Source organism: Heteronotia binoei, chromosome 2 (assembly GCF_032191835.1).
Source record: "Heteronotia binoei isolate CCM8104 ecotype False Entrance Well chromosome 2, APGP_CSIRO_Hbin_v1, whole genome shotgun sequence".
NCBI lineage: Eukaryota > Metazoa > Chordata > Lepidosauria > Squamata > Gekkonidae > Heteronotia > Heteronotia binoei.
In genome coordinates this window covers 31,330,956-31,350,152 of record NC_083224.1, presented here as the reverse complement: position 1 = coordinate 31,350,152, position 19,197 = coordinate 31,330,956, and the positions used below count along the sequence as shown (strand labels likewise).

At 44.9% G+C, this 19,197-nt stretch overlaps 1 non-coding gene across 1 annotated transcript; it reads right to left on the bottom strand.

Moving 5' to 3' along the window:
• Positions 1-4,622: 4,622 nt before the first annotated feature.
• TRNAT-AGU (transfer RNA threonine (anticodon AGU)) lies at positions 4,623-4,689 on the bottom strand. Its single transcript has one exon. It is a non-coding gene; the product is annotated as a tRNA-Thr (tRNA).
• Between the last annotated feature and the right edge of the window lie 14,508 nt (positions 4,690-19,197).

Below are 19,197 nucleotides of genomic sequence, written 5' to 3'. Positions count from 1 at the left end.
CAAGGTTGTCAGCTCCCGGCTGGGAAATACCTGGAGATTTTGGGAATGGAGCCTGAGGAAGGTGGAGTTTGGGAAGGAGAGGGACTTCAGTGGGTTGTAGTGCCATAGAGTCCACCTTACAAAACAGCCATTTTCTCCAGGTGAACTGATCTCTGTCATCTGGAGATCAGCCATAATCCTAGGAGATCTCCAGTCACCATCTGGAGGCTACAAATCAAAAACATACCGGTCCAGGCACAAGAGACAGTTTTAGTAATAGCCATTTGTTTACAAATATACAACATACATATCCATGTATGAAGTATGGACTACAGTGGGTCGATCCAGTACACCATTTCAAATCTTCCTCAGGTCCAAGGATGAATAGGTTGAATCCAAAAAATTTATAATCCTGTTAGTTGTTATCACTTTGAAGTGCGACCAGACTGGACTCCAAAGAGCTTACAATGTTAATAATTGTTATCACTTTGGAATCGGGCCAAACCAGACTCCAAGGAATTTACAGTCTTATACCTAGGTTGCTGAGGGGAAAGTGTAGATGACAGGGGAAGGCAATAGAAAACCACCCCGTAAAAAAAAGTCTGCCGTGAAAACATCCTGATGTGATGTCACTCCAGAGTCGGAAATGACTAGTGCTTGCACAGGGGACTACCTTTACCTTTCCATTTTGAGAAAAAGCCCAGGATGAACTCATTTGCATATTAGGCCACACCCCCTGATTGCACCATTGGTTCACACAGGGCTTTTTTTGAGGAGAAATCCCAGGAGGAACTCATTTGCATATTAGACCACACCCCCTGTGCCAAGCCAGCTGGAACTGTGTTCCTATGCGTTCCTGCTTATTAAAAAAAGCCCTGGTCTTATTTGCAAGAACTTGTGTTTCTGTGGGAATCACCTCAAACATTCACCAGTACCCAAAGCCTACAATAATAATACAGGGAATTTTTCCTTGGAGTGGAAAAACCACAGCAATCCCTATGTTTACAAGATTGCAGCCCTAAGGAAACATTATCATGATAACAGTAGTACATCCTAACAACAGTGTGTGTGTTAAATGCTGTCAAGTCACTTCTGTCTTCGGGCGACTCTATGAATGAATGACCTCCCAAATGTCCTATCATTAACAGCCTCACCCAGGTCTCGCAAACTGAGGGCTGTGGCTTCCTTGACTGTGTCAGTCATCTCATCTCAAGACTTCTTTTCCTACTGCCTTCAACTTCTCCTAGCATTATTGTCTTTTCTAGTGAGTCTTGTCTTCTCACTTCTTAGCAATGTGTGTGTGCAAAATGACATTAAGTCACAGCTGACTTATGGCCATCCCAGCAAGGGGCTTTCAAAGCAAGTGATTAAGCAGAGGTGGTTCGCCATTACCTTCCTCTGCAGTCTTCCTTGGTGGTCTCCCAACCCAAACTGGTTTTTGAGACCTGATGAGATTGGGCTATACCACACTGCCTTCCCTCCATCTTAAAATGGGGGGATGCTTTTTGAAAAAGTCCTTTTGAAGAGTAAAGAAGGGCTGTCAAATATTTTATCACTGGAGTAGATTTTCTTCACAGCAAATTCCAAATATTTAAATCAGTGTCAATATGGTGAGTGTGGGGGGTAGGGGTTCAACGTCTTGCTTCCACCAAAATCAAGGTGATTGCTCGGTGACTATTATTTCTGTTTCTTGAAGCCAGAAGAGAAATTCTGAGACCACATATTTCCAGATTCCCAGTTTGCGCATAACCTATACAGGCAAAATTAATTTCAGTCGATTACACAAAGAGAGAAACAGAATATTAAGCCCATGCACTTTCCTTTCCAGTGAAGCTGGAAATGCGCTGAACACTTAATTTTTATCAGCTATCTGCCACACACATGAACACACATGAAGTTGCCTTATACTGATTCAGACCTTTAGTCCATCAGGGTCAGTATTGTCTACTCAGACTGGCAGCTGCTCTCCAGGGACATGGGTTGAGGTCTTTTGTATCACCTACTGCCTGGTCCTTTTTAACTGCAGATGCTGAGGATTGAAACTGGGACCTTCTGCATGTCAAACAGATGCTCTACCATTGAGCCACAGCCCCTCTCCACGTGTAGGGTTGGATTCTGCAATACCTGTACACAGGGGTGGAATTCTAGCAGGAGCTCCTTTGCATATTAGGCCACACACACACTAATGCAGTCAATCCTCCAAGAGCTTACAAGGCTCTTTTTGTAAGCTCTTGGAGGATTGACTACAGAAGTGGGGTGTTGCCTAATATGCAAAGGAGCTCCTGCTAGAATTCCACCCCGTGTGTACACAAGGATGTTCCCTCACTCCCCTCTCCCCAAGAATCAGACCATTAGTCTATCAAGATAAGTATCTACATAGACTGCTAGTAGCTCTCCAGGGTCTCAGGAAAAGGTATTTCACATCATCTGCTACCTGATTCTTTTAACTGGAAAATGCTAGGGCTTGAACCTGGGACCTTCTATATGAAAAGAAGTTGCTGTACTGCTGATCCACAGCCTCGCCCTATCCTGAAGTCAACATCTGACTTCCCACTATCGCCACCACCATCACCATGGTATTCCTGGGGTATTCCACCCAATATTGACATAGTTCATCCCCACAGAAGCAACATTTGGGGGTATTTGGTGATTCAGCAGTAGGGGAAGAAATTGTCCTCTACTGCCAGAAATCCTTCTATTGATGGAAATATTCAGCAGGATCCAACCCTAAGGCTCCAACCAGAGAAATGCCTGATTTAAAAACTTCTTGTTTTCTTTGAGGTCTGATGGTCTGATGATGACCATTCAAACATACCTTGATCCAAGGCTTTTTTTGTAGAAAAAGCCCAGCAGGAACAAATTTGCATATTAGGCAATACCTCTGATGCCAAACCAGCCAGAACTGCATTCCTGTCCCAAAAAAGCCCTGACTTGATCCAGTATCCTGGATGTGGAGTAAACTCTTGATCCAGTTGTATCAATTTTTTGGTGTCTACATTCATTTCAAGCACTATGTCAAGCAACTTTATACCTGTGCTGTAGCTGTTTGATATACAGACAGGTCATTCCTTGATAATAAAGAGTAATCCCATATTAACAAACAGAGAACAGCATACTTGATTAAATCTTCTTAATTACCAAAGAATAAGCTCGTATCTCCAGGTGTCATGGTTAGGTCATTAAAGCTACCTACATGTTGAGCGCAGATTTCATTGCACTGGGAGGCATCCTTTGGATGACCATCACTGGCTATATATTGCATTGCCTGCTTTTCTGTGCCCACAGCATCTATTTGAGAAAGTTATCACAAGAATGTATTGCAAGATTTGCTAGGTTCATGAGTAAACAGACACAGAAGGCACATGGAGGCATCCAAGTAGTCACTCTCACTCAAAAGGATTTTCCCTCCTTTTACTTATGTGCCTGTTAACAATTGAGGGCAGCAAGAATAGAGAGGGAAAGGAAGATGAAAGAGAAACAGTCTAGTAATATCGAAAACTCCCTGATGGACACACCCAAATTTGTTGGGATGGATCCAAACAGCTTAGGAAAACTCATCTCCCTTCTAACAACCAGCAAGCAGGACACATGCCAACATGTGGGTGACCAAGCATAACTAGTCACTGTAGAAACTGATACATCTAAAGTCTACTCCAACAAGCTTAGATCTTCTGGCCAGATAATCCTTTCAAAAAACACCTCTGAACTGAATAGCTTGTCCCAAATTCTAATTACAGCCCTGTTGTTTCGACCCCAAAAGTAATCTGAATCCAAGAGTAACTTTTTTGTTGAACGATAATACAGGTCAGTGGTGTTTCATGGGTCAGAAGGTCATGCTGAAACTCCATCTGTTTCAGTTCTGCCGTGGAACCATGAAAGTCCTTTTAAACTTCAAATGTTCTGTAGCATTCCTGACTTACCAGTAATACGCAAGAACTGTGGTCTAGAAATGTCACGTCCGTCTCTCGCTTTTTGTTTTGATCTGCATAGGAGAAGCGCCAGGTTGGGGAGGAAAATTCAATTCAGCTGCCTTCAGGTCAGTGCAGAAGGGGAGCTGATGGGGAGCGCCTCCAGCCTATAAAAACCCTGTCCTACTGAGTGCTGGCTCCGGGGCTTATTAAATACCAGCCATTTTTGACTAGTAAAAGACCAAACAAAGTGCAAGGGCTTGGTTTCCCTGCTCTTTGATGACTGAGTTCAGTCTTAAGTGAGAGGTATTATTTATATAAACACTTACTGATATGCACAGGCTGTCGGGAGGAATTAGCAGATCTGTATGCTCAAGGTTAAAAGCTGTTCATCAGCATGTTGTGAAGACTTCAGGACAGCCAACTTCTGCTGGGACATGGGAAACAATTCACTGTGTATTTTTAGAGCTGTCCTTATATGGTTCTGAGCTCCTTCCTTGCTCACTGATTTTCAACCAGGGCCGAAAGAGTTCGGACTGGAGACTGTTTATGGACACCTTCCAGTATCCCTACCTATTTAATAGGTTTGGTACATATGAACATGAACATATGAAGCTGCCTTATACTGAACCAGACGCTCGGTCCATCAAAGTCAATATTGTCTACTCAGACTAGCAGCAGCTCTCCAGGGTCTCAAGCTGAGGTTTTTCACACCTATTTGCCTGGACCCTTTTTTGGAGATGCCAGGGATTGAACCTGGGACCTTCTGCTTACTAAGCAGATGCTCTACCACTGAGCCACCGTCCCTCCCCTAAATCTTCTGATTTCTGATCTTCTGGTATGGATCTTCTGAGTCTAATTTACTTAATATAGGAACATATCCTTTGGGAGTACTTATGATTCAGAGAGTGTCTATTTTCTTGCCCCATTATCAGCTCTAATTGTTCTGTTACAGTAGATTATGGAAAAATGTATCAGAGAGATAATGTTTCTGCAGGCAGCTTTGGTGTGGATCCCAAAAGTATGTTCAAAATCAGCTGGGCAACTTCTTTGCAGCTCCTGTGGATCTGATCCATCAACTGCAATTGGAGGGTGAGTGAGTGGGTGGAACTGATCTACAAAACTTAAAAGAAATTCTGTGGTAACAGACCACTGAATTTGGAGGGATTCTGTGCTTACATGTAGTGCTGGTGATTTGCCACTGGTCCATTTCTTGCCACCTCATATATTTAATGTTATTCAAGCACTGGACAATTTAAGTATGGAGATCAGGGATTATATTTAACATAGACTACAATAGCCATAATGCAGTGCAACTCTGAAAAAAATGACACATGCACAAACACATGTGAATACCTTTATAACTAGGAACTATGGCCACATAAAGAAAACTAGCTGGAAGCTACACAGGTGATGCAGGTGCTAGTAAGCCCCCCAATACAGAGAGAATTTTGTGGATTCTGCCAATCCACTTCAGCAGGAATTCTAATATGGCACCATCCCAATGCTATGTACTTCAGAGCCATTTTACATAAATAAGAATGCCAGCTGCTTATCTGTTGCAATGTTTTTACATTTATCTTTGAACCATGAGGGCAAGAACCTTTACAGTAAGTAAGACTGAGACTCTCGGGATTTCAAACAAGCCCATGAGTCGTACAGAGAGGTTCCCTGTGGATCACATTCCTATCACAGTACCAAGGGCTTATTGGCCTTGTATCTTGCTGAGAAAGTTCCTGGTTGACCATTGTCTTGGTGGACTGCTGCAACCGAGATCACGCCAAACTCAGCAACACTAAGAGCACCCCAGAGCTGCCAGTAGACTGTCTCCCATTGGCAGACCTTTTTGCTTGCCACCTTTCTGGGTGGCAGCAGGAGGGGGGAAACACAGCAATGTCACCAATGTCATCATGCCACTTCTGGGTAAAACCATAGAGTTTCTGGTGATTCCTAGAGCTATCCTACATCACGTCTGAGTTCTCTCTGGAGGTGATGCGGTGACATCAGCAGCATCAAATGTCCCTCATGGCCCCACCCCCAAACTTTTCACTGGTTGCTGGGCTAGGCTTGGCCTGACAACCTTATAGCACCGTGGGAGCAGCTTGCCTTCAACCAGGCCTTGTTTAGGAAATACCTGGAGGTTGGGGGGGGGGGGGAGGGTGGAGCCTGAGATGGTGGGGTTTGGGGTGGGGCGGAACCTCTACAAGGTATAATATCATAGAATCCACCCTCCAAAGCAGCTATCTTCTCCAACAGAATTTATCTTGGTCATCTGGAGATCAACTGTAATAGCAGGAGATCTCCATGTGCCACCTGGATGTTGGCAACTGTACTGGCCACCAAACTTACCTCTAATGTCAACGGCAACCATCACAGAACCTTTTCATAAGCATAAAAATCTGTACTTATCCCAAAAGGTGGCTTCCAACCAATACTCCCTCTCAGGGGTGGAATTCTAGCAGGAGCTCCTTTGCATATTAGGCCACATCTCCTGATGTAGCCAATCCTTCAAGAGCTTTTGTTGTTCAGTCACACAGTCGAGTTCGACTCTTTGTGACCCCATAAACAAAGTCACACCAGGCCCTCCTGTCTTCCACCATCCTCCAAAGTCTGCTCAAATTTGTGTTTGTTACATCAATAACGCTGTCCAGCCATCTCATCCTTTGCTGTTCCCTTCTTCTTTTGCCTTCCATCTTTTCTAGCATCAGGGTCTTTACCAGGGAGTGCTCCCTTCTCATTTGGTGGCCAAAGTATTTGAGCTTCAGCTTTAGCATCTGACCTTCCAGGGAACAGTCTGGGTTGATTTCCCTTAGGACTGACTGATTAGATCTTCTTGCAGTCCAAGGGACTCTCAAGATTCTTCTCTAGTGCCACAGCTCAGAAGCATCTATTCTTCTGCGCTCGAACTTCCTTATGGTCCAGCTCTCACAGCCACACATTACTACTGGGAATACCATCGCTTTGACCATACAGAGTTTTGTTGGCAGGGTGATGTCTCTACTTTTTATTATACTGCCCAGGTTCACCATAGCTGTCCTCCAAAGGAGCAAACGTCTTTTAATTTCATGGCTACAGTCACCATCTGCAGTGATCTTGGATCCCAGAAATGTGAAGTCTGTCACTACTTCCATGTCTTCCCCTTCTATTTGCCAAAGTGTGATGGGGCCAGATGCCATGATCTTAGTTTTTTTTGATGTTGAGTTTCAAGCCTACTTTTGAGCTCTCCACTTTCACCCTCAACAAGAGATTCTTTAGGTCCTCCTCACTTTCTGCCATTAGAGTGGTATCATCTGCATATCTGAGGTTGTTGATGTTTTCCTCGGCAATCTTAATTCCAGCTTCTGCTTCATCCAGGCCAGCATTCTGCATGATGTACTCTGCATATAAATTAAATAAGCAGGGTGACAATAGCCTACAAGAGCTTACAAGGCTCCTTTTTGTAAACTCTTGGAGGATTGGTTACATCAGGGGTGTGTGGCCTAATATGCAAAGGAGCTCCTGCTAGAATTCCACCCCTGTTCCCTCTAAACTGTGGTGTCTTGTGAGCAAAAATTCTACTTTGTGGGTCACACTTGGTGAATTGCCCTACCCAGGGGTGGAATTCTAGCAGGAGCTCCTTTGCATATTAGGCCACACATCCCTGATGTAGCCAATCCTCCAAGAGCTTACAAGGCTCTTTTTTGTAGGCTCTTGGATGATTGGCTACATCAGGGGTGTGTGGCCTAATATGCAAAAGAGCTCCTGCTAGAATTCCACCCCTGGCTCTACCTAACAACATCAGCAACATGGTGTAGCAGTTAAGAGCAGCAGACTCTAATCTGGAGAAGCAGGTTTGATTCCCCGCTCCTCCTCCACATGAAGCCTGCTGGGTGACCTTGGCTCAGTCACTGTTCCCTCAGAACTCTCTCAGCCCCACATGCCTCACACGGTGCCTGTGGTGGCAAGAGGAAGGGAAGGCAATTGTAGACCACTTTGAGACTTAAAGTAGAAAAAAACCTGTTCTTCTCCATCAGCAAGAGGCTTCCATATTCTTGTCATTCCACAGAATGTGTAAAACAGAACTGTCCAATAGAATTCTTTTCATCACAGGAATAGCACTGCCTCTAAAAAATTTCAGACAATTTTTTTCCTCCCTCTTCTCACACCATTGTTTATTGGACCATTACACTGTTTATTTCATTGTTTTTTAATTTTCTTTTATTACGTTGACAGCTGCATTATTATACCACTTTGATTTCATTGTTCTGTAACTGTGAAATACTATTTTTACATTATGGTTCTCTAATTGTGTATTGTGGTCTTATTTATTGGTTCTTGTGCAGACTACAAAACCCAACACATTGGAAACTCACCGCGAACCAGTGTTTCTTGGCCCAGTTCAATACTCTGGCTTGACACATAAATGGTCAATGGGACCCAGATATCTCTGGGGATGTCTCTTTCTCTGAAGTTCAACATCTGCCTGTCTGTCCCCTCTTCAAGGGCCGTTTCCAATTAAGACCAGCTTGGCCTCCACAAGGAACGGCACTTGGTCACTTGCTGATCTGTGACTTCAGAGCTCTGCTCTCGCTCTGTTAGCCCTGTTTTTGTTGGTGTTGGAGAAATAGTTGAAGATGATTCTACTTGATTCAGAAATTAGAATTTTTGTTGTTCAGTTGCACAGTCAAGTCCGACTCCAACTCTCACAGCCATAGATTACTACTGGGAATACCATCACTTTTATATGAACTTTTGTTGGCAAGGTGATGTCTCTACTTTTTATTATACTGCCTAGATTCGCCGTAGCTGTCCTCCCAAGCAGCAAACATCTTTTAATTTCACAGCTACAGTCACCATCTGCAGTGATCTTGGATCCCAGAAATGTGAAGAATGTCACTACTTCCATGTCTTCCTCCTCTATTTGCCAAGGTGTGATGGGGGCAGATGCCATGATCTTAGTTTGTTTGGCGTTGAGTTTCAAGTCTCCTTTTGTGGCCTCCCACTATTTAGTTTGAAGGACTCTTTTTTATGTTTAATTTGGAATGGGCATTATGAGCCTTTGTTTTTTAAGATGCTTTAATTGACCATTGTGTATTCCAGTTTGGGTGGTAGCTGAAAAGCCGTTTAAAAATATTGTAAATGAATCATGTCGTGGACAAAGCAGTGCAATTCTTTGGAAAGACATGTTGTACATTCTCATAAGCTGTTGCCAGAAAGCAACATTTTTATTGAACTGTTTACTTCTCGTGGCCCTTTCTTACATGCCCAGGGAAATGCTGATTGCCACTTTGGGGTCAGGAAGGAATTTTCCTCCAGGCTAGATCAGCCCTGGGATCCTGGAAGTTTTTTGCCTTTGTCATGACATAGAGTAGGGGTCACTGAGGGAAAGGGGAGAGTGGTGGAGGGGAGTTGTAAATTTCCTGTGTTGTGCAGAAGGTTCAACAAGATGATTGTGGAGGTACCTTCCAACTCAATGTTACTCAGGGGGTTTTTGGCAGAAAAAGCCCGGCAGAAACTCATTTGCATATTAGGCCACACCCTGACATCACCATTGTTACACATAGGGCTTTTTGTAGAAAAGCCCAGCAGGGACTCATTTGCATATTAGGCCACACCCCCTGACACCAAGCCAGCTGGAACTGTGTTCCTGTGTGCTGCTCAAAAAAAGCCTTGATGTTACTTGTGTAAATTGGTTGGTCTTAAAGGTGCTACTCGACTCCTACTTTGTTCAGCTGCTTCAGACCAACACAGCTGCCCGCTTGGATCTATCCGCACTATTTATAGTTCACTTTTCTTACTAGGACTCAAGGAAGATTATACAGAGCGAGGCAATATAATCAACAAGATGTAGAGTTGCCAGGCCCGACTCAGAAAATATCTGGGGACTTTGGGGGTGGAGCCAGGAGCAAAGTTGTGATATTTTTTAATGATTGGCGTGACTGAACTCCAAAGGGAGTTCTGGCCATCACATTTAAAGGGACTGTGAGCATAAAAGACCATCAATCTGACTCAGCAGAAAGTTGTTTCACGTGTTAAGAATGTTCAAGGCCCCCTCTGCTCTACTCTAACAGTCTGAGGAACAACATTACAGAGTTGAGCTTTTCTGTTTCATACAGAAGGAATAACAGGAATCGGGTTTATAAACGGGCCTATAGTTTTCCATGCTAAATGTCAACTGCCTGATGTAAGAGTCTCCACTTTGAGTGCCTAGCATTCTCTGTATGGTCTCAAGCAAACTCAGAGGCTTTGCTCCCTCTTAACCCCTTTCTAAAAATGTAAAAGCAATTTGTTTTCAAGGATGCACTTTTGTTTCAAGGGGCATTTCTTGCAAGGACGCACTGAAAGAAACCCCCAGACTGATATTATATCTGCAGCCATGCATATGCCCTTCATTAACATGAGAGTCCCCGTTTTGGAAAAAGTGCCTGATATTTTTGGAAGCATTTCTTGATTGGCTAGTCTGGTGGCCACCACAAAAGCTTTGTGCCCTCCCCCCCCCCAGCTCCCTTTGACCTTTTAATGCTTCCATTCTCTCCCTCCCGCCCAGCCATACAGGACCAGGGCTGAGAAGGAAACTCTTCACTCCAGACTACAGTGTAATAATTAAGTGGAGTCACGCTAGCCATTAGCAGAAACAAATCTGCAACTGATTAAGAGGCCTATTTTCCCACAATTAATTTCCAGAGGCAAAGGAACGTTTGATGTCAAAGGTCTTTGTTCTTGTTTGGTGCCTCCGATTCGCTGCATGTTCTCAGACCTTGGAAATGGACATTGCAAGACCTCCTTGAACAGCTAACTGCCTGGTGGCTTCATTTCAGTCAGGCATTTCTGGTGCCGCACTGACCGCCTTTGGAAGTATTGCAGTTGCCACTGTGAACTCCCATTTGCAATGTATGATTCTGGATGGGAGGGTGAAAACTGGTTTAAAGGGGTTTCAAGGGGAATTTGACACATTTCCAGAGATTAGGTACATCCAAGGGTGGAATTCTAGCAGGAGCTCCTTTGCATATTAGGCCGCACCCCCCCCCCCTGATGTAGCCAATCCTCCAAGAGCTTACAAAGCTCTTTTTTTGTAAGAAAAATCTTACAAAAGATTTTTCTACATCAGGGGTGTGTGGCCTAATATGCAAAGGAGCTCCTGCTAGAATTCCACCCCAGGTACATCAGTGGTTATGAGCAATGATGGGTAACTGGAACTTCCATGTTCAAAGATTGCATACCTCCAAATACCAGTTCCTGGGGCGCACAAGACAAACTGGAAGTTTTGGGCTCTGTGCCCTTATTGCAGACTTTCTGGAGCAGCTGCTTGGCTACCATGGCCAAGAATAACTGATTCATACCAAAGCATCCATGAAAATGATGGGCAATAGATTCAGGGAAGACAAAAGGACCTTCTTCGTCAAAGAGTGATCGATTTGTGGAATTTGCTACATGGGATGTAGGGATGGCCACAAGTTTAGAATAGGCTTTAAAGGACAAACTCATGCAGCAAAGGTTCAATAATGGCTACTAACCACAATGACTGAATGGAGCCTCCATATTCAGAAGCAGTAAACTTCTGACTAGTGCTGGTGGGGCAAAAGGAGTGGGTGGAGCTTTAGCTTCTTTGTCCTTCTTCTGAATTTCCTGTGGCACCTGCTGATCAGTGTAGGAAGCAGGATGCTGCACTAGATGGACCATGGGTCTGATCCAGCATGGCTGCTCTTATATTCCTATGATACTTTTGCCAATTGGGTGGGCAGGGGTCTACCAATCACCCATTTCAGGCCACCACATTCTGTATTGGTTGCAGAAATTCTGGAATTGTTCCAGTCCTTATTTCTGTCTGGAAACATAGTGGAATGGAGGAAATCTATGGAATACAGTTATTCCTGTGAAAAGGCAGGGCAGAGCAGGACAGGTTGCGAGCAGTGTTGCATTGTACGATGAAGACAACAACAACTGCAGATTTATACCCTGCCCTTCTCTCTGAATCAGAGACTCAGAGCAGCTTACAATCTCCTATACCTTCTTCTCCCACAACAGACACCCTGTGGGTGGGTCTGAGAGAGCTCTCGCAGCAGCTGCCCTTTCAAGGACAACTCCTACAAGAGCCATGGCTGACCCAAAGCCATTCCAGCAGCTGCAAGTGGAGGAGTGGGGAATCAAACTAAGTTCACCTAGATAAGAGCCCGCACACTTAACCACTACACCAAACTGGTGCATCAAAGAGGGTATAGAATCCTACATTAAAAAACATCAGGGGAATTAACTCTCCAACAGAAGTGATATGGGGGTGAGGGTGTACTATTGCTCACCTGATCAAACCCTTGAGGCTGACCTTAAAATTGAGAAAGAAATAAGGGAGATGACTGAAGTAGATCATGTTATACTGGGATATTTCAACTACCCTCACATTGACTGGATAAACACATGTCCAAGTCATGCTGTAGGAATGAGATTCTTAGATATCATAAATCAGTGGTGGCCAGTGGTAGCTCTCCAGATGTTTTTTGCCTACAATTCCCATCAGCCCCAGTCATTGGCCATGCTGGCTGGGGCTGATGGGAGTTGTAGGCAAAAAACATCTGGAGAGCTACCATTGTTATAAATGACTGTACACTGAAATAGTTGGTCATAGGGCCAACCAAAGGGATAGTGATCTTGGACATGATTCTGAGCAGTGAGGGATGCAGAGGTTGTTACATCTGTTGGGAACAGTGTCCACAATGCTATTAAGTTCAGCATTCAGGTCAATGGAAAGTTACCCCTAAAGTTACCCCTAAAGTCCAAAGCTGTCCCATTTTATTTCAAAAGGCAAATTAGTAGAAACTGTAATCAAAGACAGTATTGTTAGATACATGGAGGGACAAAACCTGCTGAGGGAAAATCAGCATGGCTTCTACAAAGGAAAGTTCTGCCTCATCGACCTTTTGGAGTTCTTTGAGAAAATACACAAGCATGTAGACAATGGTGACCAGGTAGACATTATATATTTAAACTTTCAAAAGGCTTTTGACAAGGCACCTCACCAAAGACTCCTAAGTAAATTTAATGGTCATGGGATAAAATGATGGGTTCAGTTATGGATTAAAATCTGGTTAAATGACAGCAAAGAGAAGGACTCAATGGACAGTTTTCAAATGGAGGGAAGTAAGCAGTGGGGTCCCACAAGGATCAGTATTGGGGATGGTACTATTTAATTTATTTATAAATGATCCAGAAGTCAGGGTGAATAGTGTAGTAACCAGGTTTGCAGATTTATTTATTTCTTTCTTTATTATTTATTACATTCGATTTATATCCCGCCCTACCCCACCGAAGCGGGCTCAGGGCGGCTCACAACATAAAACTCTAACAGTAAATCAGGTTAAATACATTAATAATTAATACACTAAAATACATAAAAACACATTTATCAATATACCATGCTAAAATACACATTTATACACATGATAACACATTATAATGTGTTATAATACATTATAATACACATTTATACACATGATACACATAATAAAATACACATTATACACATGATAACACATTTATCAATATACCATGCTAAAAGTCGGTTCTTCAAGTATTCCAAAGTTCAGATATGCTGATGTTCATGAATTTGGATATTCAGATATCGATCAGTTGTATGCCAGCTTGAAGAGGGTTGTCTTACAGGCCCTGCGGAACTGTCTGAGATTCCGCAGGGCCCTCACCTCCTTCGGGAGCTGGTTCCACCAACAGGGGGCTGCAATCGAAAAGGCCCTGTCCCTAGTTGTTTTCAGACCCTTTGGCCCAGTTGTTTTCAGACCCTTTGGCCCAGGGATTGTAAGGAGGTTCTGAGACCCCAATCTCAGCACTCTCTGGGGAACATGTGGGGAGAGACGGTCCCTAAGGTAGGCAGGTCCTAGACCATAAAGGGCTTTAAAGGTCATAACCAGCACCTTGTACCGAACTCGGTATGCTATCGGCAGCCAATGCAGTCCCCGAAGCCCCAGCTGAATGTGCTCCCTTCTAGGGAGCCCTATCAACAGCCAGGCGGCATTCTGCACTAACTGTAGCTTCCGGGTTCGGCACGGGGGCAGCCCCATGTAGAGGGCATTGCAGTAGTCCAGCCTCGAGGTGACCGTTGCATGGATCACTGTTGCCAGATCGCCATTCTCCAGGAAAGGAGCCAACTGCCTTGCCCGCCTAAGGTGAAAAAATGCGGACTTGGCAGTGGCTGCTATCTGAGCCTCCATAGTTAAACTAGGCTCCAACAGCACCCCCAAGCTCCTGACCCTGTGCGCCGCTGTCAGAGGCACACCGTCAAGAGCTGGTAAGGGAATCTCCCTCCCCGGACCACGGCGACCCAAGCAAAGGACCTCTGTCTTCGCTGGATTTCGTTTCAATCCGCTCAGCCTGAGCCATCCAGCCACGGCTTGCAACGCCAGGTCCAGGTTTTCTGGGACACAGGCAGGCCGTCCGTCCATGAGTAGATAGAGCTGGGTGTCATCAGCGTACTGGTGGCAACCCAGCCCATATCTCCGGGCAATCTGGGCAAGGGGGCGCATGTAGATGTTGAACAACATCGGGGAGAGAACTGCCCCCTGAGGCACCCCGTAATCAAGCAGGCGCCTCCGGGACAGTTCATTCCCGATCGCCACTCTTTGTCCCCAACCCTCGAGGAAAGAGGTCAGCCATTGTAAAGCCAACCCCTGAATCCCCACGTCGGCGAGACGGCAGGTCAGCAACCGATGGTCGACTGTATCGAACGCTGCCGATAGGTGACAGAAAATTATTCAAGATGATGAAAACCAAGGTTGATTCTGAGGAACTTCAAGAGGATCTCCACAAACTGGGTGAGTATGGCAAAATTCAGAGTTGATAAGTGTAAGGTGATGCGTACTGGGACAAAAAAAAATCCTAACTTCAAGTATAGGCTAATGGGATATGAACTTGTTGAGACTGAGAGAGGAGAAGATCTTGGTGTTATAGCAATGAAAGCATCAATCCAGTGCGCTACAGCAGTGTTATGTATGTGAAGGCATGCCTGGGCATGTTGAATGTTGCACCTTGAGGTACAACACAATAGACTGAGAGGATCCAAAGATCTTCATCCCGATTGGCTGCTTTATTCAAACTGGCCAATTGGGAGGCAGTTTCAGAGGATCCTAGGATCTGCCAATGAGAATGCATATTCTAATGAAGGATCCAATCACAGAATGTTTTCTGTTTCTTGGGGGTTTCCCTGCCCCAACTGTATATATTGCTGCATGTTCTGGTATTTAGTAGTAGTTTGTAGTCACTTAGTAGACATTCTGAATCACTAATAAAGAGCTTTAATCACTACGCAAGAGCCTCCTTATGCATTGAACCCAGTATTTAACAAGCAAAAAGGCAAATTCTATGTTAGGAATTATTAAGAAATGGGTAAAACTCCCAATATTGTAGTGCTCCTGTATGGATCTATGGTGCGGCCTCATTTGGAATACTGTAAATAGTTCTGGTCCCCATATCTAGGGCTTTTTTTGCATCAAGAACTCCTTTGCATATTAGGCCACACACCCCTGATGTAGCCAATCCTCCAAGAGCTTATAGGGCCTACTGTAAGCTCTAGGAGGATCGGATACATCAGTGGTGTGTGGCCTAATATGCAAAGGAGTTCCAGCTACAAAAATGCCTTGGCCATATCTTAAAAAGGACATTGAATAGCTGAAACAGGTACAGAGAAGACCAGCCAAGATTATTAGGGGGTTGAAGCATCCTTCCTATGAGGAAAGACTGATGAATCTGGGACTTTTCTGTTTAGAAAAGAGACAACTAAGGGGGGACATAATAGAGGTTTATAAAGTTATGCCTGGGATGGAGAGAGTTGGCAAAGAAAACTTTTACTCCCTTTCCCCAAATACTAGAACCAGGGCTGGCTCTAGCCCTTCTGGCACCCTAGACAGCACAGCTCCACCCAAGCCCCAAGTCACCCAGCCTGCCGCCTACTCGTGAGTAGCCCCACACCTGCTGACTACTCGCGAGTAGCCCCGCATCTGCGGCCTACTTGTGGGCTACTTGCGAGTAAGCAGCAGGCACAGGGCTACTCATGGAAAGAGGTGGCAGGGGGAAAGGCAGGCAGGCAAACTAGGCACTCCCCCCTCAGAGCGCGGCACGACTCGGCCCAGCCCTACCGGTTTTGATGCTGCCGGCTTCTTATCCTTCTTTGAAGAATGCACTGGAGGAGGCTTCTCCCCCCTCCTTTCCAGAACCGGAAGGGAGGAGGAGCGAAGCTTTCTCCAGCAGGGTCTTCAAAGAAGGATAAGATAGTGGCTGCACACTCTGAGGGGGGGGAAAGGTAGGCAGGCAAACTAGGCGTTTGTCATGGGCATGGGGGGGAACCCAATTTGTCACCCTCTCCGTCCCAGCACCCTAGGCAAGCACCTAGTTTGCTTAGTGAGTGAGCTGGCCCTGACTAGAACTTCAGGGCATTCAATGAAGCTGATGGGCCTTAGGGTCAGGACAGACAGAAGGAAATATTTCTTTACACAGAGAGTGACTAAAACGTGGAATTTGCTGCCAGAGAATGCAGTGATGGCCACAGGAAGAGACAGCTTTAAAAGTGAATTAGATAACATAACGAGATGCCATGTTTTGAAACTCACAACTTTTGCATGCAAAGCAGATGTTTTTAACACTGAGCCAAAGCAACTCCCCAGATCATGATGAAGCAACAGAAGAAAAACAACGCTTTTACAAATGTATACTTGGGTAAATAAAAACATTCTCACCTGGTGCCAAAACTGAGCAATGGAAGCTTGAGGCAACTGGGTGTGGGGAAAGAGAATTTTATACAAGTTGATCAGAGAGTGAGAAGGGAGCTTAACTACTTGCAAGCCCGCTGAATCTGCTCAGAAAACCCAACTATCCATTGCCCTCCTCCCAAGCCAGGCACTGCAAAGCCAGACTTGCTTTCACTATTGAAAGCACCAGGGGGGAAACCATTAATTGGAAGTCAACATATTAATAACAAATGGTTTGATAGAGAGTGTACTGATATGAAAAAAACAGCTTAGGCGTGCCATCAGAACCTATAAACAAAAGGAGGTAATTTTTTTACCTAAATCTTTTTTTGAGCTTCGTAGTAGTTATAGGTCTCTAATTAGGAAGAAAAAAAACAAAGTCAATAAGAGAATCTTGGCAAGAACTTGCCCTGTCTCTGAACCAGAGAGACACGTCAAAGTTTTGGAGAATTCTAGCAGCTTTAGAAGGGAGGGCTCGGTGCGACTCAGATTCTTATATTTCCAAACAACAATGGGAGCATTATTTTGTAAATCTGTTTAATGACCAGCTCGAGGATAACACAATAACAAATTGTGTATCCCCCTCCCTGACAACTGGTTTGCCTGAGTGGCCACCTGTAACTTTGTGTGACATTAAATCTCTTATCTCCTCTATGAGGAGTAATAAAGCCCCCGGTGAAAATTTCATCCCGCCAGATATGTTTAAGGTTTTTCAATCTTGGTGGGCGCCCGCACTAGCCACTCTCTTTACTACTATTGACAAGACTGGAAGATTTCCTAGGGAATGGTCCTCCTCTATTGTGGTCCCCATCTATAAGAAGGATGATCGTTCCAACCCTGCAAATTATAGGCCAATAAGCTTGTTAGATGTTGCTGGAAAATTGTATGCTAGACATCTTTTATCCAAATTGGAATCATGGGTCTTTGACAACGATTTGTTAGCACCATATCAAGCAGGATTCAGGCAGGGTCATTCCACCCTGGACCATTGTATATTACTACAACACCTGGTTAACAAATACACAACTCGCCCTTTTAAAAAATTGTTTGTGGCATTTGTTGACCTTAAAGCGGCGTTTGATTCGATCTCGAGAACCTGCCTATGGGCAAAGCTAAGTAAATTGCGCATTGACCAGGGGAAAAACAGCTGGCAGAGAAAAGTTATACAGCTGCTTCCTCCCCACTGATTCTCCCTGTGGCAGAAAGTGCCTGCTCTGCAGGCTGAAGAGTCTGGGAGTTTTCCATTTAGAAAAGAGACAACTCAGGGGGGACACGATAGAGCAAGGGTGGCCAAACTGTGGCTCATTCACACATATTATGTGGCCCTTGAAACCCCCACCACCCCATTGGCCAGCTTAGAGAAGGCATTTCTCTCTTTAAATCACTTCTCCAAGCCAAGCTAGCCAAGAACTCGAAGAATGAATTTAAAAGTTAAAGTTGCTTTCTTTCCACCTCTCTCTCCCTTCCTCCTGCCTTTTCCTCCCTCCCTCCCTCCTTCCTGCCTGCCTGTTGCTCTCAAGCATCTGGTGTTCATCTCTTGCGGCTCTCAGCAATCTGATGCTTATTCCATGTGGCTCTTACATTAAGCAAGTTTTGCCACCTCTGTGATAGAGGTTTATAAAATTAGGCAGGAGGTGGAGATAGTTGATAAAGAGAACTTTTTCTCCCTCTCCCCAAATATTAGAACTTCAGGGCATCCCATGAAGCTGAGCCTTACTCTACAGGCTCTATTCTGCCCTGCCCTTCTAGGAGTGTCTCCAGGAGACACTTTTCTTCTGCTCCCAGGGAAGCTGGCCACCAGCACCTGACCTTTGTATGGAATTGCTCACTGGGAGCGTCAGGATTCCCAGCTTCCCTTCCAAGTTCTGAGGCCTTTAGGGTTGCCAAGTCCCCTGCCTCCTCCAGTGAGGGACTTTCACGCAGGCGCGAAGTGCTTGCGCAATGCAATGATGTCACGTGGAAGTGACATCATCGTGCTGGCAATGCCTCACGCAACCGCTCTAGGGGTTTCTTGGAAAACTCTATGGTTTTCCAGGATGCTCTGGCCATTTGGGATGGGAAAACTCTATGCTACCTATTGTACCATAGAGTTTTCCCTCCCAAATGGCTAGAGCATCTGGGAAAACCATAGAGTTTTCCCGGAAATGCCTAGAGGGGCGGCGTGCAATGTTGCTGGTACAATGATATAGGGGGAGGTTCCCCCTGCCGGCCCAATGTGGGCCAGCAGGTTGAGAACCTCCCAGGAAGGGGAACCACCCCCACCCCCCTGGACCAGGGCTTGCCTCTATGTCTCCCACTTCCGGCACCTGGTCACCACAGGGATGGTTTACTACCTTCCATGCTCCTGGAGGAATAGTCACTTGCCAACTGTCTGCCTCCCACCCACCCACCCCCATTGCTCCTTTTAAAATAGCATGTCCAAGACAGTGGGTGGTCTATGTGGTACAGAGAGCTACTGCCAGCCTCCAAAGCTATAAGGTATTTATTTAAAAGAAAATGTTTACAAGCATACTTTTATCATAGCACCAGATGGAGCAAGGGATTCAAAAGAAATGGATAACATGAAAATCCTCCGTCCCTATCAG